The following is a 9,972-nucleotide window of genomic DNA, read 5'->3' on the forward strand; positions in this document are numbered from 1 at the left end:
ACTGCTTTTTTAAACTGCTATATCACACTGCTTTGTCATATTGAGTTTGTAGTCCACCAAGACCCTTAGGTCTTTATCAGATAAACTGCTATCTGTCACTATCCTATCCTTATAAAGTTAGTATTTTGAACCCAAGTGTAAAGCTTTACATTTATGTCTACCAAATTTCATTTTATTCAACATAACCAAATGCTGTAATTTGTCAAAGTCTTTTTGGGTACCAACCTTGTTATCCGATGTGACAGCTATTACATCTCGGTTTTATTTCAATGAATATTACATCTATTGCTTTATCCGAATCATTGATTCAAATGTTAAATGGCACAGTTCTAGCCGCAGATCTCTATGGCAATCTCCTCAAGACATGCTGCCAAATTGATATTGAACCACAAGCAATTCTTGGAGTCCAGTCATTTAGACATTTCTGAATGTATCCAAATGTATTGTTTTTGAGCCTATATAACTCCATTGTTTCCACAAGAATACTGTGACATACTTTGTAAAATACTTTATAAAATCGAAGTCAATTATATCTGTAATTATATCTGTGAATTTCCCCTGATATAAAGAGTCACTTTAAAATTAGATTTTTATTGTAGCTATGATATGTCAAAAATTGCCATTTGTTCAGAATTTAAATATTTTCAATGTGCATGATTTCATGTTCAGTACTAATTTCCAGCAATTTTTAATAAATTTAGTCTGGCTTAACCTGTTCTTGACAAAATCATGTTATTCTTGAGAAAATGATGGAGTGATGTAGGCCCAAAGATAAAATAGTTGGCTATATTCAGAAATGTCTTAATGACTAGATTCCAAGAATTGTTGATGGTTCAATATCAGTTTGACATCTTAAACTTTTGCAAATGTCATCTATGCAACCATCTCTTTTTTTTTGGTTGGGGCACAGCTTTTTTTTATTTTGTCTTCTCCACAAGGCACGTACGAGGACTGCGTGGCCCTCCTTTGCCCTCCCACATTTCAAAACCACTTGTTACACCCACGGAGCTGTCATATGGCTATTCTAGTGCTGAGTGGCCTGTAGATGTCCTGCTGTGTCTTGCTCACAGTCCTCCTTGGAGGCCTGACCCTTCTTCTATTGGCTTTCCTCCAACCCAGTCAAGGCAGGCTCCCTGTGATAGTCCTTAAGCCCATTCTCATTTGTTTCCAGAGAAGCTCCTTCCCCAGGCCCTTCTCTTCCACCTCTTCTGCCTCCTCTGGGTCTCTCACATTGTGAACAATGAAGAGGTGTCGGCTGAGGAAGCTTGATGAAGTGTAACACAAGCCGCAGAGCAGACACTGGGCCGTGGAGCTGTCTGCCTGGTGCTGAGGTATGTGGATCTGAAATTCTGGCCCTGAGTCTGTGGCAAAGCTGCACTTTGCACCCCGGTATAGGGCCTTGAGTCTTTTGGTGGTGGGGACAGCTGCTCCATTGGTGGAGCCTAGGGCACCTTCAACTTCAGCTGCCCGTCTCTTCAGAGCTTTCACCTGGGACGACTCTCCAGCAGGAGGACTGGCTTTGGACATCTCGCTCAAGTCTAGATTTTTGATGCCATGCATAAGGCTGGCATGGTTCTCCAGCAGGGAGAGCTGAGGGAAGCTGGGCCTATCCTCTGTGCAATACCAACAAGTATAAACCTTCTCGGTTGTATCAAGGTTGTTTCAGCTATGTCAACAAAGGCTAATGGCAGTATAGAGGAAGCATTCACACTGCCGACATGGAAAGCACTTCACTATCCAGCTCTTCTTCATATGAGACACATAGCTCTCCTGATCAGGGAGCTACTGATGGCAATCTTGGCAAGTCCAACCAGTGTTCCTCAATTTGGGCCTCATCTCAGCCTTGTTCTGGGCTTCAGCTTCCAGACCTGTCCCAGCAGACTGAGGTCTGGGCACCACTCTGCCCAGCAGTTATAGTGGCTGATGGCTCAGCAGGGCTCCCAGAGCCTGGACAGCCAGAGGGTCTCTCAGTTGTAGACCATAGGATGGGCAGCTCTTCCACACCATAGACATTCCTGACACATTGCATCAGCAGCTGCTTCTGCACGAACGTGAGCTGACACTCAGGGCACTTGAAAACTCCCACCAGCAATTTGTTGGTGTTCTGATAAAAGTGCTGCTACATCAGCTTCTTTTGTTGAAGATAGTTTCACAAGAACACTTATAGATCAGTTGAGAAGCTTTGTGTGGCTGAGCAGGGTGCTGGGCAGAACTATGGGCAGCAGTGCCACTAGCAGATCTGAAGCCCATAGGACAAAATGCGCACTTGTGGAAAATCTGGCAGTGCCACTCTTGGATGTACCTCTTCAGCAATGCTAAGGTCATAAAGACAACTCCACAGTGGATGCACCAGAAGCCTACTTTTCGGGCATAGTGCAGACAGTTCTCCTTCACATGGGTGTGGAAATAGGCCAAGCAACAGAGGGCTCCACATTCTGGACAGCAGGAAAGAGATTTGTGTGCATGGATGCACTAGTGGGAACAGAAACTACACTGGTTGGGCAGCGTCATCTGACACACCTGACAAGTCAGCCCCTCAGTCTCCTCAGCTGTCTTCTGGTAATGAGAAGCCAAGGCTATATAATCCTGTACTTGTTTGTTACATTCAAGACATTTGACCCCATAGTGAACAAGTCTTAGAGGATCTGGGTAAAGCAGCATCACAGTGACAGCAGGGTTGATGTTCCCAGGAACTGGACTGGATGGTGCTGGGGAGTTGCAGGGGGCTGTGAAAACATTTGGTCTGCAGAGATAGGTTTCATAAGCAGCTGGCAGCAATGCATAACAAGTCCCTTGCTCTTATGGTCACAGGCATGCTTAAACAGGCTGCACCTGTTGTAGAAGAGCAGGGTCTTAGAGCACTGGGTACACAGAACCTCGATGTGGACACTACGCTGGCCATAGTGCTGGCTCAGGCTCTCCTCTAAGGCAAATGCATCTCCACATTCCAGGCAGGAAGAACCACTGAATGGCAATCGAATCTTGCTGTCAGCAGTGGGGCTGAGGTTTGGGGCATATATGGGCACAGGGTTGGCACCATGGAGAACTTTATTAAAGACCTCAACCACCACAGGAGTGTATTAGGAGGGCAGAGTTTATAATCTCAAAGAGGATCATATATATGTCTGAAAGGTTCGGAACCGCTGGATATAAGAAACTCTCAAAGTAGGAGGCAGAAGAATCAAAGCATATATTTAGGCCAACCCATGAACCAGCATCCCCATTTTGATATATTGATCAAAAGCTTCCAGGCCCAATAAGTACGCCTTACAAGAATAAGCAGGAGGCTACAGAGAAGCATGATGGTGTAAAACAAAATCATGCTTCCCCCTCTATGGTAAAAAGATTAACCACTGGCTTCAAGTCCTTGTTCAGCTTCTTCCTGTAGGTTAGCTCTGCTACTGGCAGCTCCTGCTTCAGCTTTGGCTGTGGCTGTAGCTATAGCAGCCTCTGGCTCCAACGGAAGCTGTTTTTAACCATCCGGCTTCTTCGGGGGTGTAAGGTACACCGGGGAAAGCTCAGGTTCTTTCAATCTGCTTAAGCAAGGTGAAGGGGTTGACCAGGAAAGCACAGGTTCTTTCCATCAGCTTAAGCAAGGTGAAGGGGTTGACTGGGAAAGCACAGGTTCTTTCCATCAGCTTAAGCAAGGGAAGCAAGGTGAAGGGGCCGACAAGCTTACTGCAGTCCAACATACAAACAGCATTCAGTTCAGGGGAAAAAGCCAAACTAGTCAAGGCCACTTGTTGACTAAGTGCTAAGGAGCCCATTTTTGGTTGCCAACACACTCCACCCCTTGTTATAGGATACATAATCTAATCAGCCATGTATCCTAGAACATACATTGTGATCCAATTACAAAGGAAACTAAAACATATCCTTCATAATAAAGCAAAACATCATTTGGTGACATTCCTAAATATTGGTTTACGATTCAAATGTGATCCACTCCTAGGTCCCAGCAAGATAATCTCTTCAATCAATCATCCCAAAAATAATTATTAATAATTCAAATGTCCACCCCTAGATCCTTGTATCCATTACATAGGATCAATAATATCATAACAATAAAACAACATAGCAAGGATAACACAAAATAAGTAAACAGAACACTATCATCATTCCCACCCCCCCTTGAATGATTGGGGCTCAAAATCTTGGGGTAAGGGGTGAAGGTCTCATTTTCCATAGCTTCTTCCTGCTGAAATTGGATGTAGAGATGGCCCTGCCCCCAAAAGTCCCATTCCAGAGGTCAGTTCTTTAACGAGCTGGCAGGAATTCCAAGAGTGCTACTGGCTTAGGCAGTCACCGGAAAGTGCAGGGTGCTTAAGCCTAAAGAAAACAGAACTAGCAACAACGTTAGCCAAAACAAAGGACAGAAAGAGTAGGCAAGTATGGGCTATTATCCTTCAAATAAAATCATCTCCAGTTTGGTTGAGATTTCAGTTATGCAAAGATCCAACATCAGAGCCAAACTCAGGTGGGAAATGTTTCTTTTCAAAAGGAAAATAATGAGGAAGCCAAGAGGATCTCACCCTAGATAGAGACTAAGATTGTCCTCTCAGCTTTTCCCCAGATGTACAAGGAAACACAATGGGAAAACTAAACTAAGAGGATCCCATCCTAGGCAGAAACTAGGATTGTCCTCCCAGCCTATCCCCAGATGTACAAGTTTTCATCCGTTAATCACACAAGGTCACCTTTCCTCTGAGTGGCTTGTGGGCTTGCAGGAGCAGTTCTTATTTCCCTATTTCTCCTGTTATCAAGTCCTTTATCTCTGTACATTCTGTATAATTCATTGGTTGGAATGCATCTATCATTTCAAAACCTACCCCTGCTCTCAATAGAGCAGTAAACATTTCTTTTCTTGTTACTCTCTTTTGGCGCCAAGTTTGCTGGTTATTCACCCTTCTCTCTCGAGGAGATCTATCCCTTCCCCAGTCACCTAAGTCATGTAACTGTAAAATCTTATTTATCACTGTTGTAAGATGGCTCCCTACTTCCCCAAGTAATAAATTCAAAATTAGTTGTTTATAAGCAGGGGGAGCTGTCCTAATTATTAAATTCCTATGAGGCAGTCCCATTGGATCATTGTAATATTTGTCTGCAGTTCCTATCATGATAGCAGTCTTCATTACCTCCTCCTTTAGTCTCATGATACAATCTCTAAGTGAATACCAGGGTCTGTGCTCAGTGGGCCACATAGAATCAGTGGCATATCTCTTATTGCATCCCACGGCGGCTAATGCCAACAGAGTAGTCCTGCTATCACCATCTCCTTGCTGATGATGTTCCCTAAAAGCTTGTTGAACTAGAGGATCATGGCTGATACCTATAAATCTCATACAGTCTGTCCTATCTACTGATATTCCACTGGCCCCTTGATCACTGAGTCTTACCATCCAAGATATTAATGGTTCTCCTATTCTTTGGCTGAATCTACTCAAAACATCTGTGACCTCTTGTGGTGAGAAATCTTCCAGAATTTCCCTTGTAACTGAGTCATCACCTCGGGTTTCTGTCTTCCTCCTTTGTATGGGTCGAGCCCTTCTCTGATCATTTAACCATCTCCCATTCTCTGTGTGAGGGACATCCTGAACCCTAGTAGTATTTTGTGCCTCAGCCCCTAATGTTGTCTCATTTTCCGCCCACTTGCTTCCCCTGCCACCATGGCAAGGATGAAGCAGGCAGTCAGGCTCAGTCTGGGCTGGGTTGGATTGCACTCTGGGCTTTTTTGGTCTCCTGTTGCTCCTAGCCACATTAATAGAAAAGTTCTTACTTGAGTCAGTTTGTTCTCCTGCTATCTGAGATTCCCCTTCTTGCCATGGGGTAGGAGTGCCCCCATCTCTTTCACTTAATCTCAATCTTTCATATACTAGCCGGTAGGCTGATAACACTATCCAGCTTTGCCTAGATAGTGATGCCCCTGACTGAATCCCAACTTCTTGTAAACACCTTTCCAAATCCCTAGGATCTCCTCTCTGTAGCCTTGGTTCCCAGTTTTCACAGGGTCCAGCTTTTTTAGCCAATTCTTTTGCTAGGGAGGAATAAAATGGATTCTCCCACCCTGGGATATTCATCTCCTCCTCTAAAGTTCTTCTGCTTCTAAATAGAGATCTTATACCTAGCGATCCCATCCTCGTCGCCAAATGTATTAGGAGGGCAGAGTTTATAATCTCAAAGAGGATCATATATATGTCTGAAAGGTTCGGAACCGCTGGATATAAGAAACTCTCAAAGTAGGAGGCAGAAGAATCAAAGCATATATTTAGGCCAACCCATGAACCAGCATCCCCATTTTGATATATTGATCAAAAGCTTCCAGGCCCAATAAGTATGCCTTACAAGAGTAAGCAGGAGGCTACAGAGAAGCATGATGGTGTAAAACAAAATCATGCTTCCCCCTCTATGGTAAAAAGATTAACCACTGGCTTCAAGTCCTTGTTCAGCTTCCTCCTGTAGGTTAGCTCTGCTACTGGCAGCTCCTGCTTCAGCTTTGGCTGTGGCTGTAGCTATAGCAGCCTCTGGCTCCAACGGAAGCTGTTTTTAACCATCCGGCTTCTTCGGGGGTGTAAGGTACGCCGGGGAAAGCACAGGTTCTTTCCATCAGCTTAAGCAAGGTGAAGGGGTTGACTGGGAAAGCACAGGTTCTTTCCATCAGCTTAAGCAAGGGAAGCAAGGTGAAGGGGCCGACAAGCTTACTGCAGTCCAACATACAAACAGCATTCAGTTCAGGGGAAAAAGCCAAACTAGTCAAGGCCACTTGTTGACTAAGTGGTAAGGAGTCCATTTTTGGTTGCCAACACAAGGAGCAGCCTTTTTCACCTGGTGGACAAGAGACACTGACATCTATGGTAGATGAGACTGGCTCTGCCTCTGCTCAGAGGACTTAGTGGTGACAGATACAGCAACGCTATGGGGGCTCAGGTTTGCCAGATGCATGGCTTTGGGAAGCAGGTTGGCAGGGGCCACAGGAGATGCTGGCACTTTCAGGTTTTGCTGCTGTTGCTTCTTGCTCGGCTGAGAGACCACAGGTGCCACCTTTGTAACTCTATTACTGGAGTTGAGTCAAGGTGATGAAGTTTTGTTGGGCTTGGTCATGCTTTCATCTCCTTTCCCATCATCCTGTGGGCTCTTTCATCCAGAATGGACCCTGACAAAAGGTCATCCGCAGTCTGGGTAGAGATACTATGGGTCTCACACTCTCACAAGTCCCTTGGTGCCACTAATGGAGAGAATCTAACACTGGTCTCCTCTGCAGTGGCACTGCACATGGGAGACCCAACTGGAGACTTACTCAGGTCATCTGAGTCTGGCAAGATGCTGGTGACAGTTCTCTTGATTTCCCCTGATGACATCTTAATGGTTTTGATTCTCACTTCGGGAATTGCTGGTGGGGAGCTGCCTGCAACAAACGGGGTCCTTTGCCACTGTTGTCACTGCAGATGCTCCCAGGGCTGTCCAGAGACCTGACACTGTTTTTTGTGGTCTCTGTTGGGCTTCTGGGACTCTTTGGTGATTTAGGCATTTTGGCGCTACCCTTTAGAGCCTTCCCTAATATCTAATGTCTAAATGCTCTTTCGTAATACTAACTTTATTGTCCTTTGAAAAACTAGCCACTTTTTGGCCTGAAGGGTCACCAAACTGCAACACAACAAGACAACTTAGAATGAACTGGTTTAAAGCACTGTCATGGAGGAACTGATGAGCAAATACTGAGCTCACAGACAAAACCTTTGGAGTCCCCAGTTTTATTGCCAGGGACATTATTAAATGCTAGAGCTTCTCCAAAGAACTCATCTTCATCTACCAATTCCTTCTCACATTCTACCACTTTTGCAATGGTTTGATCATGTTCCTTCTCACTAGCAACCAGATTACTTTCCTGGTGGTCCTGGAGTTCCATCTTTTCTTCTTTCTTGCAATAGTGATCAAACATATCACCTCCAGGGCTGAAGTCCCTGTGGAGATGTATACAGATGGTGGGGGAAAGTGAGGGCTTTCAGAACGCTTCTGTTTCTCCCCAAATCCATTGGCTTTGAGAGCATCATCTGGTTCCGGACTAGCTAAATGTCGGCAAAGGCTCTGACTTGGTTGGGTCCAACTTGTCAGTGACTCCTACCATTCTGTCCATTCGTGAAACTAGAACCCAATTTCCCGTAGTTGTGTCCCAGGCCATGGGGATCTGGGGGACGTTCAGGGCCCTGAATTCCATTATGTAAAAGGCTGGGGCTTTCGTGGCCTTTCTCTACTTCAAATGATTCTTGACGACTGGTGTTCTTAACGAGGACACTCCCAGCTGGGGCATCAGGAGCTGACCCTGAATGGAGCAAGGACACACTTCATCCATACACCTCCCTGCTGCTTTCTGAGGACTCCCATTCTCCTCTCTCATAGCCGGAATTGCTTCCTTGGCATCTGGGCTGGTTGGTTTTGGGATGTCAAAGGCGGCCAAAAGGTCATCAGAATCTGGGGTTTTTATGTCCCCCATGACTGGATACTGGATGCCAGCCTGGCGGCAGCGTCAGACCCGGCTCGGCCTCTCACTAAGTCCCCAGCGCCGGTCGCGGGAGCCACAACACCGCGAAGGCAGTGGTGGGCGGGACTGCGGCTCCGGGGGCAGAGCAGGGGCAGGAGCCCGACGTGCGGCGGGCCCTGGTTGGGGCCGCCTGGCGGGGAGGGAAGTTAAGAAGGAGGAAGGGAGAGGAAGGGCAACAGGCAGGCCCACTCCCGACCGGGGCTCCAGGCCGCCCAGCATCTGCTCCGCCGCTCAGGAGCTGCCCCTGGCTTGGGCCCCCGCCTTCCCATGTCGCTCGCTGTAACCATCTCTTTAATAACCCATTAAATCATGTAATCAAATTCAAGCTTATTGGTCTCTCATTCCAGATGATATTTCCATTCACTTTTTCCAAGTAAAGACCCTATCTGCTCTTTAGGCTTGTATACCTCTACCTTGCCGCTAAGTCTTTTGAATCTCACTGACAGGGGCTAAGTGGTCATATGTGTCTGTCTTGTAAATGCCCGAAGATGCAGTCAGGTGACTTAATTCACCAAATGCCTCACATTTGTTATCAATTCTTTTTTCAACCGTTTATGATCCGCTATTTCTATCCCAGAGGTCATTCTTCTCCTCAGAGAAAATACAAGAAAATCAACATTAAATATCTCTGCCTTCTTCTGTGACCAGTTACTACTAGTATAGCATACATCCAATATGGCGGTCCTATTCCTTCTATTATTTTCCTGTTTTCCCCATTTTGTTTGTCCTTCATTTTAAAAGAGGACCAATTGAATCACAGGGCAATGACTTGCGCGTGAGTTGGCCTCAACTGAGGCAGAGTTGTGCAAAGTCCTGGGTCTCAGTCTCCCTTCCCGGTCCTTGAAGTACACTGGTAAGACAAAAGTCCTGATGACTGGTAATGGGACAGGATGCTGGAGATAACTTTGGTGTCTTCAGAGTCCGACCAAGCCTTAAGCATTACTCAGCACCTGCTTGGGCCTCTTCATGGCCCACCGCAAGAAATTGTTCTCATCTATACATTTACCTGGGGCAAGTCTCTGCATGCTTGGGATAGATGCTTCATTGAGTCTCAGTGGCTTTGAGATCTGTCAGCTGATGAGCAACCGTGAAGAGGGCTCTGCAAGCCCTTGCACCACAAGCGCTAGTCCTCTATGAACACGTTATACACCCCCATTGCCCTCATTATGGCTTTTAAAAAGCACCTTTCCATTATCTTTGTCACCAACTTCAGCTCACCATTAACTAAAGCACTCTTGATGCTTTTTATTGGACTGTGTCATGCTCTTAAATTCATACTGTGGTGCCTGCCCTTATATCCATCTTATATGTGAATAATTAATATAGAGGGGAATTAAATAGACATAGAAAGAAATGTAGGAAAACCCTCATTCAAATCCTATCTTAGACCCTGATGAAGTGATGTGACCCTGGCAAGTCACTTTGAATCTCTGTGT

General features: G+C 45.6%; 1 pseudogene; it reads right to left on the bottom strand.

Moving 5' to 3' along the window:
* Positions 1-994: 994 nt before the first annotated feature.
* LOC118845275 lies at positions 995-8,488 on the bottom strand (annotated as a pseudogene).
* Positions 8,489-9,972: the final 1,484 nt, after the last annotated feature.

This window comes from Trichosurus vulpecula, chromosome 4, assembly GCF_011100635.1.
Source record: "Trichosurus vulpecula isolate mTriVul1 chromosome 4, mTriVul1.pri, whole genome shotgun sequence".
Classification (NCBI taxonomy): Eukaryota; Metazoa; Chordata; class Mammalia; order Diprotodontia; family Phalangeridae; genus Trichosurus; species Trichosurus vulpecula.